Below are 17,390 nucleotides of genomic sequence, written 5' to 3' on the forward strand. Positions count from 1 at the left end.
TCCCCAGGAAGAAGAAAGAACAGTCCTGGGACTGATCTGACCACGCTAACCACATACCAGCTTTTTCATATGCTGATATCCAGGGACTCTCACATCCCACGATGAAGAGTTCCCTAGAATAGGGGCTGTCCATAGCAGTCAAGTAGAAGCAAGATGCATGCTTTCAGTTCCTACTGCTCTCCCTGCAGCTGCCCAGCAAACTGTAAAGAGAGAATGTCATTGCTGGGCTGGACTGGGGCCCGGGGCTACAGCCTCAGCTTATTACTAAACCATGGGAGAGGCTGCCTAGGAATGTGCCTGGTGGCTGCTTCCTTCACACCCAGGCATATCTGTCTGGCATGAAATCATTGCCTGTCTTAGAACCCTGGAGGGTGTGTGTGTGTGTGTGTGTGTGTGTGTGTGACTCAGGGATCTGTCATAAAGACCCAATGAGTCACTCACTTCCTGACCAACACATTATGGAGAGAACCTCAGGATGCACAAGCACAGGAAAAGAGCCTGCTGGATTGGGCTGCATGTTTTCAGGAAATGGTTATTTTTAATATAAATACACACACATATACCTCAACTAAAAGTCAATACATTTAACAACTTTTCATCAAGAAGTTTCTCTATTTACAGTGTTTTTAAATTTATTGTGGAATAATAAGATAGCATTAGAGTTACCACATTTATCATTTTTAAGCATATTCTCAGTGACTAAGTATGGTCACATCACTGTGAAACATCACCAGAATCCATATCTAGAGCTTTTGTCCTTTCCCACATTGAAACTCTATACCCATTACTCTTAACTACCCTTGTCCTTAGACACGTGACATTGTATTTCTGTAAATTTGACTATCACTTGTCTATGTTTCACTTTATGAATCATTTGTTTTTAAACTATAGTGTGTGTGTGTGTATGCAAACATTGGCATTGGAGTTTGAACTCAGGGCCTCATTCTCTTATAGCCTTTCTCTCTGGCACTCTATCATTTAAGCCATATTTCCAGTTCTGGCTTTTGGCTGGGTAATTGGAGAGTCTCGAGGAGTTGTCTGCCTGGGCTAACTACAAATTTCAGTCTTCAGGTCTTAGCCACCCAAGTAGCTAGGATTACAGATATGAGTTACTAGAACCTGGCAATTCTTACCATTTTTAAAGAAAAAATGGTAAGATTCCTTGATATGTATTTCTTTCTGAATCTCATATATAAATAAAAATGATTTTCTGAAATTCCTATTCCTATTAAGTAGCTGTAGATAGAGAATCAGCAATAACCAAAGGTTGTTGCAATTCAACAAAGAAGTTCACTTTAGGGCACCATATCCAATAACAAAGAGAAAGCAGTTTGCCAAAAGCCATTGCTTTCCCCAGGGGAGATGCAAAGGGGCCTTTGAAAGGAAGTTAACATAGAAACCAACTTATTTTGTGAGGCTCCTTGCCTTAGCTTGCCCTGCTTTTCTTATAGAAGTTACTATCTACCTAGCTACAGTATCTTTGCCCACACATTTCCGTGTGGCCACACCCAGCTCCAGCTTTACACACTTCTGCAGGAGAGGGACACCATCCACTCAGAAAGGACTGAAAAGCAAAGCACACTTCCCATTCCTGGCCCCCAATCTCAGGGCCAATATGGACAAGCCATGTAGACACCCAGGAGAATTAGAAAGAGATTGAGATACTACCCAGATGAAATCACCTGTTAAACTCTGTGGTCACGCTTGGTAAAAGAAGGTGCCAGCAGATTTGCCTTCTTTGCAAGGAATTTGACTCCTCATAGAGGGCTGCTCCTCTTTAAAATATGTGATATTTGAGGAGTGAAGTCGTACATCTAACAGCTTTGTAACATTCCGATTTGTGATCTCTATGAAATAGGCCTCAACCGTGTATTCCCAAGCCCCAGAGCTGCTGATCCATGAGAGTAGACCCACCCGTCACCAAGTTGAAATGTCTCCTCTCTTGACAGAGAAGAGCAGCCTGGCAGCCAGCCAACTTCTGGACCCAAAGCACCACCAGAGGCCTCGCCTGCTGATTCATTTCCACGCCTTGTTGCTCTCCACCCACAGAACAATATACTGAGGCACTCCAAATGCGCTGCTAACATCCCATCACAGCTTCAAAGAAATTAATGGTTTTCCCCAGAAGCATTCAAAAACCTCTATTACCACCTTCCCAGATTTATAGACCTCCTTTTGCTACTGCTGGATTAAAAAAAAAATCCTTCCAATGAAAGAATGAGAATGGAGCAAAAATAAAACCCCAGGAGAAGGAAAGTGCCTCGACAAATTGTGAAGGAAATGATGGCAGGTGTGGAGTGAGGACACAGTACAGCCAGTGACCATTTCAAAAATGCAACTGCAATCAAGTGTATGTATGCACACTTTTCCTAAACCATCAAATGATTTCCTGACTTTCTTAGGACAGAAACCAAATTCTTGGCAGGGGCATACAGGGCTTGCTTTCTCTCCCTGGCACTCCCTTAGCTTTATTTTGTATCTACCTGTCTAGCCCATGGCCATGTCCTCTTCAGTTCTGTGGTTTTATCACTTTCCTTCTCTTAGGACCTATACATATGTTATTTCTCATTCCTAGAAAACAGTTCCTGTTCAGATTCGCACCTATTTTATCCCCTAGGATTTTTCAGCTCCCTAAACAAATGCCACTAGCTCAAGGAAATTGTCCCCAGTACCCCTTTCTCCTCAATGTCCTCTAGCATTATCTTCATTCCAACTTTGCTCATATGCTAAATGAAATGAACACTTCTATCACTTTCCAGATTTCCTGTAAGTCTCAAGGGAGATATTTTACATGACAAAAGATAGAGAACAGATGTCTATTCCAGCCTATCAGTGCACCTTTCTGTAATACAGAGAGTATATGCTGAAGCTACTTCCCAGACTCTTGCAGCTATGTTTCTAGATGTTTGGTGGATTCTACCAGTCAGATATCCTTGCACATGGATTAAATACAGAAAACTGAGATGGGATAGGAGGGGGCATAAGCTTTGCATTCTGCTAGTATAGACAGAATTTCAGTCATGTGACTCCAGAGCAAACAGCTCTGATCTCCATCTTAAAACAAGGGCAATACATTCTTTTAACCAATATTGCTAGCAGTGGTTCCTGACTGTGGCAAAGGGGAACATTGCCTTAGCAGACTATTTCTGTGATATGGCTGTAGGAGTCATCCTTGAAAGTCAACCTGATTGGCTGCTTCTATAATTCTTTGTATTGTAAGCAACCATTTTCCTATATTAAATCTCTTTCCATTTAAAAACTTTAAGTGGCTTTTGCTTTCTGCACTCAATTCTGACACACACGAGAAAGTGCTTCTTGAACTAGAAAACTCCTATGGAAATGTGACTTGTGTTATTCAGTAAAGCCCCAGAGTTGTCATTCAGAGGGCTGGGTGACATAGGGTACAGTTTTAGGAACTACATGTGAGTCATCTCATCCAGAACATCTCACTAGAGCCAATAGCCATTTTTTTAAAGAAAACTTTTTTGGCAAATTAAAGAGTTTATTTAAACAGAGAAATTTGTGAGTAGGTCAGGGCAACATTCAGAACTGTAAGAGGTTCAGAAGCTCTACTATGCAATGTGGGCAATGGGCATTTATAGACAGAATAGGTCAAGTCTGAACAAATGGGTTACAGCTAACCATTGATTGGACACAATCTCATTTGGCTGCCTGTGACTGGCTAACACTCAGCTTCTTAGAATTGGTTGAGCCCTAGATGTCTGTGGTACTTCGGTTTAGTTGTAAGTTAGGTTGAAGTCCCTTGCATACAGACTCAAAATACAGAATCGGCCTCAGGCTAATAATCTCCTTATTTAACATAACATCCTAGAATATGCACTTGTAACATGGAAATAACTCCACGAGCCATTTTGTAGTTCTTCTACAACCTTGTTTTTCCTTACCTGGGAAACAAACAAATGCTGTTTGCAGCATTTGGTGGGGGTTCTCCAGAGTTGAACGGCTTTTTTTCCTTTTTCTTTTTTGCCAGTCCTGGGGCTTGAACTCAGGGCTTGGTCACTGTCCTTGAACACTTTTTTTAACACTTTTTTGCTCAAGGCTAGCACTCTGCCACTTGAACTACAGCACCACTTCCAGCTTTTACTGTGTATGTGGTGGTATCAAGAAATTGAATCCTACATGCTTCGTACATGCTAGGCAAGCACTCTATCACTAGGCTATGCTCCCAGTCCTAGAGTTGAGCACCTCTTAACTCACATCCAGGAAGGGCTGAGACATTTCTTAATCAGGTGGAAATCTCCAAGTCATTCTATAAAGGCTCAAACATACCTCTGTCACTGTTGAAGAATGCATCCTGTGTACTTGACAATGGCTCATTCTACAGTCATTCTAAGTACAAGCAGAAGGCAGAGAACAGAGGCAGGTTTGGATTATAGTTTCTGCTCATACCAGTCCAGGGTAGATTATGCCAACACCAGGGAATGCTTGCCCCAGCTGAGGTGAGGCTGTAAGGGTGAGTCCCAACAAGAGGACAGTGTAGAGGTCTTGCTTCCTCAGCACATTTTTCCCCCTCAGCTCTCTACAGACTCTGGCTCAGCTACAGAGAGCTCAGCGGGAACATCCGGGTGTGGCATCCCTGTGCTTGAATGGAAAACCTGAAGCTCCAAGGGAGGGTGGATGAGACTGAACCAACATCACCTAAAGTAGCTATGGGCCATACCCTTCACCCCACCCATCTGATCACTCCTTAAAGGCCTGTGGTGATCACCTGCCAGGATGAAAGAGTTTCAGCTAAAGGATCTGGCTAGAAGAACAGTGTAAGTGGGATTAAGCTCTGAGATGTGGTAGATGTGGCTCCGGGAGTAGTAGGAGGAAGAAGGAATTGATTGCCATTAGATAAAGCAGGGTTTCTTGCTGGTCTATGAAAAAATGAACTTCTGAGAGCCAGGCACTGGGGGCTCACAACTGTAATTGTAGCTGCCCGGGAGGCTAAGATCTGAGGATTGCCATTCAAGACCAGGAAGGCAGGGCAGGAAGGTCTGAATCCTCATCTCCAGATAACCACTAGGAAACTGTGGCTCAAAGTGGTAGAGTGCTATCCCTGAGCTCAGGGACAGCATCGAGGCTGTAAGATCAAGCCCATGACTAACATAGAAGGAAAAAAGAAACTTCTGACCCTGTGTGGGAAATATCTCTTTTCACTGGAATGAAAGGAAGCAAAATAAGACTGGTGTTCAGGGAACAGTGACTTAAGCATCAGAATTCTGGACTCAGTAGCGTTAGGGAAAGGAGGCCGAGCTCTAAAGACATTCACTCCATTTCCATTCTGCCCAGAACTTCTCTAGCCGTATTAGCTTTACAAGATGGACGTCTTGAATGATTTCATCTGAAGAAGGGATATATGAACTTTATGAACAAAACTAGTCTGGAAAGCTAGTGGAGGCTTCTGGCTTTCCTGATTCCTTCCATCTCTTAACTACCTAAGGTTAGAGGAAAGTTTCTACTGGGTAAGAGGGCAAAGCTTATAACCAGGGACTGACTGCCTACAGCATATCATTACTGAGAAGTTTTCAAGGAAAGTGCCCCACCCACTCTTCTTTCAGGGAAAGAGAAGCAAGCAAGCAAAACTTAACCAAGGATGGCACTGTGAAATCAAATGATATAGCATGGAGGGCTTAAGCTCTGTGCTAGAAGGAACAGCAAATGAATGGGAAAGAGCTGTTGAACTAGAAATCCTGGAAGCAAACAAAGTCCCTGTGCTCTGAACCCACAAGACAAATAATCTAGAGGTAAAGGATCTCCAGTCAAGGGAGATTCCAGCTGGGGTCAACTGACAGATTTCCACAGAGGAAACAGAGCAGGCAAAGCATTATCACTTGTGCCACCCCCTCTGGCAGTGTCAGTGTCCAGGTCACCCCAACATTCTCCACAACAATGAAGGTGACCCCAAGAGAGGCAGAAAGACTTGTTTCAGTAGGTGAAGCCAGAGCCCAAGAAATATACTTATTGTTAGTTTTCTGTGAAAATCCCAAGTACATGTGGCTTGGCAGTAAACACAAAACACTGGTGAGGGTTAAGATGACAATACGAAAACCAATTCGACGTGATTACTTTGCCAGTTACATAGATTTTTAGTACCATGCAGATGTGGAGTAAGGGAAGAGCACTATCCATTGGGGAAGCAGCTCAGAGGACGTCAGCCCTGCCTGATCTTTGAAGAGAGGAAAACTTTCAGGCTGAGCAGGGAGCAGAGGCACAGAAGTGAGAGACACAGTTAGGTGGGGTTTGAAGCCTGATCAACATGTGGAACCAGCAAACCTAGGCCACGACAGCTTCAAAGCTTCAGCTATGTGTCAGGATTCCTGGCACCAAAACATCTTAACCTCTGTGCACTTCCATTCTTTAGAAAGCAAAAGAACAATGACAAGTTTCCATTCACCTCTAATTATACATTTTTAATTCATGTGCCAATGTCTTGGAGGCAGGGATATGTCTTTGGAAGATAGAAGAAATGCCTAAATTGTCTTTTAAAAAAAGCAATGCTAAATGTTTCTGGACAGTAGGGTCACATTTTGAGATTCTGGAAAATTGTGGGCTTTGATCATAAAGACACACACACACACGACTCTACTTGTTAACATAAATCAAAATGCCACATATTCAAGAATTTCTGAAAGCCCGAGACTCATCATGTCCCTGAAAATCCATGAGACTCACGCACAGAAGCTCTTGTCTTAGGAAAGCTAGCAATCCTTTTTTTTCTTAATGTTAGTCATTTTGCATGATAGTAGCATTCACTAAAGTATCCTTAGTTGTTTTCCATCCAGCAGTAAAATGAGGTGGCTGAGAAAATTCACTTTGAAGTCAAGCAGTCTGAGGTTCAAATTCCATTCACTAGGCACTCTGCATGCTTTTCTCACAGCTAAGTGGAAGCCTCCCACTCTACCTGGTGTTATGTCTCAGTGAAATCAACTCTCAGACACACAGACATTGTTGGCAAGTTGGACACAGGCAGTCCCATGACTTGTGTAAAAAGGGGATGATGTTTCTAGGTGCAACTTCAAGATTTCTGCACTAAAGCCAGGTGGCTCATGTCTGTAATTCTATTCAGGAGGCTGAGATCTGAGATCAAGTTCAAAAAATGAGCCAAGGCAGAAAAGATTTTTGAGACTCTTATTTCCAATAGGCTATCAAAAAAAGCCAGTGGCTTAAGTGGCAGACACAAAAAAAATGTCAAACAATAGCCAGAAGCATGAGGCCCTGAGTTCAAACCCCAGTACTGGCACACACGCGGGTGTACACACACACACAATCTAAAAATTGGGGAAGAGTTCGACTTCACCATATGAATTTTGGAAGGTACATAATTCAGCCCTTAAACTAACAGCAGACCTGTTTACCAATGATTAGCCATTCAACCCAATGGAATACTAGGCAGCTGTGAAAAAGAAAGCAGTATAAATTCTACAATTCTCTCCAAGATACACATTAAGTAATGTAAAATTTAAGTCTATAATTGCATAATATGCTGTAATTTATGTTTAAAAGGAAAAGAAAAATACACATGGGCTAGTCAAGGTTTGGTTCCTCTTCAGAAGAGGAAAAATGAAAGTACATCTACAAAGAAAACTCCTAAAGGGAAAAATTGATTTAATTTTTGCTACATACACTAATACAAATAAGCTATTTTAATGTGAAATATGAAAAGCTAAATTTAAAATACTACAAAAAGTATGGCAGTTCCTCAAAAGACTAAACAGAGCTCCCCTATGACCCAGCAATTCCACTACTAGGCATTTACCCAATCATCCAGAAACAAGGACATACTAAACCCACTAGCACAATGATGTTCATTCAGCATTATTTACCATAGCAAAGATATGGCAACAATCCAGATGTCCCTCAGTTGATGAGTGGATCAACAAGATGTGGTATTTATACACAATGGAATTCTATGCTGCTGTCAGAAAGAATGACATCTCCCCATTTGTTAGGAAATGGAAAGACTTAGAAAAAAATCATATTAAGTGAAGTAAGCCAGACTCAAAGGAACATAGGCTCAATGGTTTCCCTCATTTGTCATAATCAGTAGAAACCTTGGGCTCTCCTAGCAGAGATTTGCAATAGAGCAAAACCTAGATACAAAAGGCCATATAGTAGGATGCTAAATGAAAGGACCTCTAGGATATAGAAACAAAAGCTATATAATGAACGATTGTTGTCCTTAATGTACTATGTTATCTCTCATCTCTTTTGCTCTCCCTTGGTTATCTCATATTGTTACAGTATCTCACTTTGTTATCTGATATATTGGATATATGCATATTTGATTATTTGAAATTGGATCGGAAAGGGGGGAAAACAAGATGAGGGTGGGGGGAGGGAAATGGGGACTAAGACATGAGAAAGAGTATCAATGTATGTGAATTAATGCACCTTCTATCTGGCAAATGTAATGCAACCCTTCTATTAATTACAATAAAAATATATGAAAAAATACTACAAAAAGTTTAGGTTTCTAAAAGAAACAGTGTAATAAAGTTTGCTTTTTCATGAAGTATTTCCCTCCACCCTTGAACTGTTTCTTCACAAATGCTCTCTTACAAATGTCAAACTCCATGGCATTATTAAGTCTCCCTCTGTGACTTCTATTCCTGGTACATGCCTCTCTCTCACTCTCTTCTCCCTTCCTCTCCTTGTCTCTGTTTCCCTTCCTCTATCCTTTTTTTCCTCTCCTCTTCCTCTCTTCTTTCTCCCTCTCTCTCTTCTCTACACACACACAGTCAAATACAATTAAAGTGAAATTTTTCAGAACCCTGAGAACTTTGATTGGCTGTACCTTGAGAGAGTTCCTCAAAGCTCCCTGTCAGGTTATTTCCCACTGCCAAGTTGAAGGAAGAGGGGAAGCATTGGGGAAGAGAAGCCATCACTCCAAATAGAATGGAAATGGAAGCACTGTAAAGTAAATAGCTGAAAATTTCACGAGTGTCACTCACTATTCACAAAGACTGTTTTTAGACAACATAATAATCCACTACAACATTTATTCTGTCTGCAAGATTATTACAGCACAATTTTACCTTTCCATCTTCCCTGGCGTAGTATGATTTCTTTCGTAGTCATTGTCTTTCCCAAAATTTGGGTTAATATTAATCCAAATGACGACTCAGAGTTGTGGGAGGATGAGGTGTTGGCAGCTAGAAGCATCACAAGACCACCCTTCCACCCTCCGTGCCCTCACATAGTCCATACTAGGGCTCTCTGCCTTTTCCTTGGCATGACCTAGTACGGGTTTCTGTGCTCAATTTCTGGCGTGTACTAGCTCTCCTTCAGCCTGTCTCCTACCTTAAAGTACTCGCTCTTTGCACGAAGACTTACTTAACCATAGGAACCTATATTACACTTTCCAGCTTGTTTCGTTCTTTGTTTTTATATCATTTCAAAAATTTGACTTTGGGGCCTGGGCACTGTTCCTTACCTTTCTGGCTCAAGGCTAGCACTCTACCACTTGAGCCACAGCTCCTATAACAGTGTTTTGTGGGGGTTTGGGGGCTTCAGTGTTATCTGAGTTTTTTCTGCTCAAGGCTAATACTCTTACATCTAAGCCATAGTTCTACTTCCATTTTTATGATAGTTAATTGAAGATAAGAGCCTCACCAGATTTTCCTGCCCTTGCTGACTTTGAACCACAATCCTCAGATCTCAACCTCCTAAGTAGCTAATTATAGGTATGAGCCGCCATCCCAGCTTAGGTTTTTAGTTGTTTTTTTTCTAGTTAATTGGAGATGGAGTCTCACAGATCTTCCCAGCCTCCCTTCTACCTGAGATCATTAGATCTCAGTCTCCTAAGTAGCTATGATGATGAATATGAACCAGCAAACATATCTAGGGGCCCGAACTTGGCCAGCGTGCTGTTGCTGAGCGTTTCAGCTCAAAGCTACCTCCCTACCCTTGAGCCAAGCCCCAGTTCCCGTTTTCTAGAGGTTAATTGGAGATATGAGTCTCAGGTCCTTTTGTGTCCGTGCTGGCTTTGAACCTTGGTCCTCAGACCTCAGCCTCCTGAATAGCTAGGATTACAGGCGTGAGCCACCATGCCTGGCACTTACACCATTTTTTAAAGTCCTATGGTATTCACACTGTGGGCTGGCCTCCTCCTTGCTCTTTCCTAGTTTTTCTATCATCAAGGACTTATCTATGGCATGGCTGGATTCAGTACTGAAAGTTCTACTTACCTCCTTTTCCCATTTTCCCCTGTTCAACTCAACTTATTTCAGCATGTAGATGTCAATTCCCAAGGAGGAACACTGACAGTTAAATGTTTTGGACAAGCCATATAGGTTTCAGCCAGTGATTTAGTTAGGCCTGGGTCACATTCACTCTTGGCCCATACTAACTTAGGGACCTTCTTAATATTTTTGAGCCTTTTTCCCCTCTTTCTGGACCACTCGATGCCTTAGTGCAAGCTAGAAAAGAATGCCCTGTGGGCATTTGGCTTGGCAGGCCAACCTTGTTTAAACTGGGGAAAAGTGCCCTTCCTTTGGGCTGAGAAAGTCTCATGCTAGGGCAAAGCCCAGTAAGTAGAGCAAGACTGGGTTCCATTCTGTTACCACCTCAGCCTGGGGCTCTGTGCAGGGCACAACCTGCTCAACCTTGATCAACTTGCATCCAAACAAAGCCCTTAAGAAATACTTGTAAATAACTTCTTAGTTTCCTTGTGATTTAAATTTTTTGCATAAAGCATTTCATTTCCATTTTTTGTACCAGATCATTATCTAACATGTTTTCCTAATGACTCTTCAAACTTGCCCCTAAAAGAGTTGAGAAGCAAAAATACCAGATCAATCTCTACCATTTCACCTCTCCCCCTTTCTCCCTCTCCTCCCTCCCCCCTCCCCCTCCCTACCCTCCCCATTCTCTCATCCTAGCGAAGAATGGCCATAGAATCTTCTCTGTCAAAAGATGGTACCACTGACAAAAACATAAGGGGTATCAATGTGAGAAGTAATTCATCTACTACTGGCAAATGTAACTGTAACCCCTCTATACATTACCTTAATAATAAATTTAAAAAAAAAAAAGATGGTACCTCTGAGGGGGAAATGTGGTTCAAGCAGTAGAGAGCCTGCCTAGCAAGCTCAGGGTTCTAAGTTCAAACCCAAGTACAAGAGGATGGGGGGAGGGAAGGGGGGGAGGAAAGAAGGCAGGCAGGCAGGCAGGCAGGCAGGCAGGCAGGCACTGGTGCTCATGCCTTTAATCCTAGATACTCAAGAGGCAGAACTATGAGAACTGAGATTCAAACCCAGTCCAGGCAGGAAAGTCTATGAGACTCTTAATTCCAAGGGGGGGAAAAAAAAGCTCAGGGGCAGTGCCTGGGCACTAAGTTCAAGCCCCCAGGCCAGCACAAAAAAAAAAAAGATGCCAGTTCCAGGATCTTCTGATTCCCTGGCTTTAATGCAGCTTCTCCCAGCCACGCACAGTGACTAGTGCACATATTTTTCTAACCTTTCTTCAAAACAGTCTCTTTCTTGCCTTTGTTCCCTGTCCTTTGGGGATGGTCTCTTTTTGAAAAAATTAACATAATTGAAGAGCTCTGAACCTTTGAGATCCATCAGTCATCTTATCTAAAGAGATGTATTCATGCTGCATATCAACATGCAATATGTGTGCCTTCACCTTTCAGGCTAAGTCCATCCTCCTGCAAATATTCCACCATGTTTAAAATCACAATGAAAATAATTACAGGCTCCATCTACCTGATATCTAACTAATTAGCAATTTCTGGTACAACTTCAACTCTGAAATACCTGAGGTGGCTTGGAATAGAAAAGGGAGAAGATTAGAGGGGCTTCAAAGAAAATGGAACACTGGAATTCGTACATTTTTATATTAGAGCAAGAGAGAAAAAGGCTGTCCTCAACTGCATTAAAAGTAGCACAGATCATCTTTGGACCCAAGTTAATTTCATTGTATAGTAAGCCTTACATCTAGCATAAATTTTTTAGAAGTCACTAGAGTCCTTTCAGCAATCAAATGAAATTACTTCCATTTTTCTGTGTTCCTTCCTTATCCTTTTCTATTTGTACTTTTAATGAGTCCAGAGTTCAGAGCCACAGAGAAGGCTACTGGCCAGTTTCACCCTCAGAGTTACTATCTCATACGGGTTGCCAGACACCAAAGCAGGACAGCTAGAAAGGAAAAAGCATCTGTCCGAGTCAAGAGCAGAGGACTCTGATTTTGTCAGTAACCAGCTATGCTCCTAGGCATAGCTGTCGGATTCCATTTCTTCCTCTTAAAGATATTGGCTGTGCACCAGTGGTCCACTCCTATAATCCTATTCAGGAGGCTGAGATTGGAAAAGCATGACTAAGTTGGATTGGGCAAGAAAGTTTGTGACATGCTTATCTCCAATTAACAACAACAAAAAAATGCTGGAAATGGAGGTGTGGCTCAAGTGGCAGAGCATCAGTCTTGAGGAAGAAAAAAAAAGCTAAGGGACAGTGCCCAGCCCCTTGTGAGTCCAAACCCCAATACCAACACATACAACGACTGGATTCATAGGTCGTCTATTCCTGTAAGGCCTGTGGGGAGATACTGTGGCAGGTGCAATGCTAAAAGTCTGACTTGGCCCACATCCTGCAGTCACTTCAGGTACCAGGGTCCATCATGTTCTTCAAGGGGGCATGCAAGGCTGTCTCAGAGAAGCCAAGATCTAGAGCTACACTAATTACTGTCAATTTCTATGAACATTTTACAGAAATCAGGTATCTCCTGGCCTAAGAACTTTACCAAAGTGAAGAATCCCATCACACATCAGAGATAGCAAATGAATGACTATATGTACCCATGAGACCTTTCTGTTCTTCCCAGAAATATCCTTTAGCAGCCCAGCTGCAGTTTTTTACCCAAGGCTTCAAACTTCCTAGGTAGATGCTCTACCACTTGAGCCAAACTCCCAGCCATTGTTTTGCTTTATTTTTCAGATTGGGTATCAAATGTTGCCAGGTGTTGGCCTCAGACACACTCATTTCCCTATAGCCGCGACTATAGGTATGAACTACCATACTCAGCCCAAAAGCTACTTCTTATTTTTGTCAGTTGTGGGACTTGAACTCAAGGCCTGGGCATTCTCCCTGAGCTCTTTTCCCCAAGGCTACCACTCAGCCACAGCTTCACTTCCCAATTTCTATAGTTAATTGGAGATAAGAGTCTCACATTCTTTCAAAAGCCTGGGCTGGCTTTGAAACGAGCTCCTCAGATCTCAGCCTCCTAAGTAGTTAGGATTACAGGCATGAGCCGCCATGTCAAGGCTTTGGCTTTTTATAATTCAATTTCAAATCTTTTCCTGAAGTAGTCTCTACTATCTTTTGTCCAGTCTCTTTATACTAGAATCAGACCATCTTGATTATCATAGCTGTATGAAAAAACCTTGAATGTTTCATATTTTTATCCTGTTCTACAGGGTACATTTTACATTTCTATTTCAGATTGGTCATAGTTATCACCTAGAAATAAAATTGATTTTTACACATTGACTTTGTATCCTGTATCTTACTAATAAACAGAATGCAAGACATCATAATCCTTTAGATGCAAACTGTGGAAGTTTTCAATCTAATGAAATATACACATACCATATGACCCAGCAGTTTACTTTTAGGAAATGGAAAAAATATCCTCCCAAAGACCTGTGTATAAAGTTCATCCCAGTGTTATTACCAAAATTGGAACCAATCCAAATGTCAATTAACAGGTGAATGGAGAAACAAAATGAAATGCATTCATACAAAAGAACCAACACTCATCAATAAAAAAGAACTAAGTCGGGGCTGGGAGTTTGGCCTAGTGGTAGAGTGCTTGCCTAGCATGCATGAAGACCCAGGTTCGATTCCCACGGTACCACATACATAGAAAAAAGCCGGAGGTGGTGTTGAGGCTCAAGTGGTAGAGCGCTAACTTTGAGAAAATCCAAAGACAGTGCTCAGGCCCTGAGCTCAAGCCCAAGACTGGCAAAAAAAAAATAAATAAATAAAAATAAAATAAAATCACTTAAAAAAAAAAAAAGAACTAAGTCTTGATATACACAATGACATGGATAAATTCTACAGAGGGGAAGGGGCCAGCCAGAGAGTAGGTAGAGTGTGTGATACCATTTATATAAAACTCTAGAACCTTCCAATTTAATATGTAATATAGAAAGTAGCTAAGTGTTTGCCTGGAAAAAGTTAAAGGGAGGAGTGAGGGGAAAAGAACACAAGAAAACATTGTGATAAGGTATTTTGTGTCTAGCTGATGGTGATTACAAGGTTGTTTACATCAGTGGAACTCGTTGAATTTTGCATCAGAAGGGATGCACCCATTGCATGTACACTTTGCCTCTATAAATCTGAAAACTCGTTTTAAAAAATAAGAGACATGCTGGGAGTTTGGGCTAGTGGTAAGGGTGCTTGCCTAGCATGCACAAAGACCCAAGTTCGATTCCCTGGTACCACATACATAGAAAAAGCTGGAAATGGTGGTGTGGCTCAAGTGGCAGAGTGCAAGCCTTGAGAAAAGCCTAAGGACAGTGCTCAGACCAAGTTCAAGCCCCACAACTAGAAAAAAAAAAAAAAAGAAAGAAAGAAAAAGAAAAGAGGCATTTCTACACCAAGAAGCAATTCAATTCCAGGAACATAGTAACTACACCATAGAAGATTCTTTTAATCTGCACTTATTTGTGAACTTGTAGATACAGTGCTGTATACAGAACTGTCAGCACCATCCAGTACAGTGGGCACTAGAGCAGAGACTAGTGCACACTTAGACGTGGCTGGTCCACAACTGAAAATTTTGCAGACCCAGGTAAAATGTCGATTGTCTATTTCATTTTAATTATAATTTAAATTGCCTGGCCTGATACCACGTTGGACAGTACTACAAGGATAAAGAACACATGTCCTATGTGTCTTTAAGCCTATTTGCCTAGTCTTGGGCTCGTAGCATCTGCTCAGTGAAGTTGAAAAAGCCAGAGCTGGTGAGGCACCAGTGGCTCATGCCTGTAATCCAGCTATTCAGGAGGCTGAAATATCCGAGGATCACAGTTCACAGCCAGCCTGAATAGAAAAGTTCCCGTGAGATTCTTATTTCCAATTAACCAGTGGAAAATCAGAAGTGGCACTGTGGCTCAAAGTGGTAGAGGGCTATCTTTGAGCAAAAGAGCTCAGGGAGAGCAGCAGGCCCTGAATTCAAGCTCCACAACTGACCAAAAAATTACAATAAAAAACAGAAATAAGATAAAATGCAAGTAAATCTACCGGGTAATACCAGAAATAGTCATCAGATATGGAGTGCAGACAGCAAAGATTCACTCAGTCCCTTGTTCTTCTATTAAAATTGGGATTGTGTTCACTAGAGGCTTGATCAGGCTGAATGAGAGAGGAAGAGGACCAACCACACACTGCAAAACACTGAGCAAGTAGAGTTGACAGTGTCATGACACTTTGGACCCCACACCAAGATTCCCAAACATTAGGGTGAAGAGAGGGATGCTCAGGCCCTCCCAGGAAGAGACTCCGGCTTTGACATGCTAATACTTCAGCCCTGGTGGAGCAGGGACCACCTGCTCCTCATAAACCTTTGTTTACAGGCACGCGTGTGGCCCCTGGTTTGCAAGCGTGCACACTTGGCAACTAGGAAATGACATGTGCCATGGCGATGTTGGTGGCTTACGAAGATAAAAGAGGTAGCCGGCAAATGTCAAGAGAAGCCCACGGTGAGCCATCAGGGTGGATCCAGGAACAGAACCTGGAGTCCTCGTTTGCTCTCCCCAGTTCCCAAGTGGTTCTGCCATCTCTAGCCGGCTCGGCTCCTCCCTCTGCGGCTGTCTTTTGTCTTTGAAAGCCGAGAGATCGACAGTGCATTATTATCTGTGCACGCAGGTGTTATTGAAGAGACCAATTTGTGAACAATGGCCCTTCCCACGTTGTCCAAACAGCAAGACTGCTCCGCAGCTGTTATTTGCAGAACCTGTCACCGAGCTCCTGGGAGCCGCCAGCTGTCCCAGAGCGGGGCTCGCCCGGCACCGCCCACCCGTGACAGCGCGGCGCGGCCCTCGCCGCGCGCTGCCCGCCGCCGGCAGCCCTTCCCCGGGCACCGAGGGCACACGTGGGCCGCCCCACGGACACCCACCCACAGCCCGGACGACGTGGACGACGTGGCCTGCTTCACGCGGGCTGGCCCTGGGTCTTTGGGACATAGGAGGCTTCCCACCCCACACTCCCCGGGATGAGAAAGCAGCCTTCGGTTGCCTGGTGGACCTACTAGGTGCGGAGTTTCAAGGACCGGGCTGCGTGGACACTGCTCGACGTCCGGCCCCTCCCTTACGAGCTTGCTGCCATTGTCTTGAATGCACCAATGTGCAGTCTGGCAAGGTCTACAGACCGCCCACCAGGAACCCTAGGGCTCTTCCTGTTTTTTCATCTCACCACCCCTGACCCCCCCCCCCAAAAAAAAAAACAACCTAATGCGAAATGTTGTCCTTCACCGGTTCCCGAAATAAAACTGCTGGCAGGAAGCAGTTCTGAGGAGATTTCCTTGAAACAGGTTTCCACCCGAAGGGGATGGTCTTGGCCCACCTTTCACCTCTCCTCCCTGACCTTTCCCCCACACACAGCCCCTGTGGTTGGCCCTGGGGGGCTCTAATGGCCTCTCCCCTCCCCCGCACCACACACACAGCAGTTTGGGGGCTGTTCCCAAGCTTCACTCCCCAGTCCCCACCAAGGGTCTTCCGAGTGCCAGGCCTCCCTCTCCTTCAAGGAAGAAGCACCGATTTATTCCTGGTACAAAGAGCTTCAGTTCCCGCTGGTGTCCTGCCGGCGCCAGAATGTCTGCCGGGCTGCCAGTTTCTCAGCCTTGTTCACTGGCCTTCCCTCTCCATTTTCTCATCGCAGGACAGCTAGTGCAGGGGACGGCTGGGTTTTCATGAACCCTTTCAGCCTGCCTTTCGTCTCTGAATCTTGCAGAATACAGCTTACATGCTGGCAAAATATACTAAGCAGGTCGAATTCAAAGTGTCATAACCTTTCTAAGGGCCCAACAGGAGGTGATAGTGTTCAAGCCTGTGTGCCCAGTTCAAGATCACCAAAACCGGCACATAGCATTATTGTCCTATCAATACCTTGCAGTGAAGGACATTTTGAATCTGAGCTGGAAATGTTTCCTATTTAAATACCAATTTCTAAGCTCTCTGCATGCTCAAGTATGGTACCATAGAGTCCATGAACAGTCTTAGACTTCTTTACCCTATTTTATGCTTATAATTTATCTCTAAAATGTCCAGTCTTGAGCTAGAGCTGTAAGTCAGCAGAGGGATGCTTGCCTTCCACGCAGAAGGCCTGAATGCCATCCCCAACACCATGTCTCATATAAACCAAATTATTAGAAAATTTACTCCA

This window comes from Megascapheus bottae, chromosome 12 (genome assembly GCF_031878675.1).
Source record: "Megascapheus bottae isolate mThoBot1 chromosome 12, mThoBot2.hap1, whole genome shotgun sequence".
NCBI classification, from domain to species: Eukaryota; Metazoa; Chordata; class Mammalia; order Rodentia; family Geomyidae; genus Megascapheus; species Megascapheus bottae.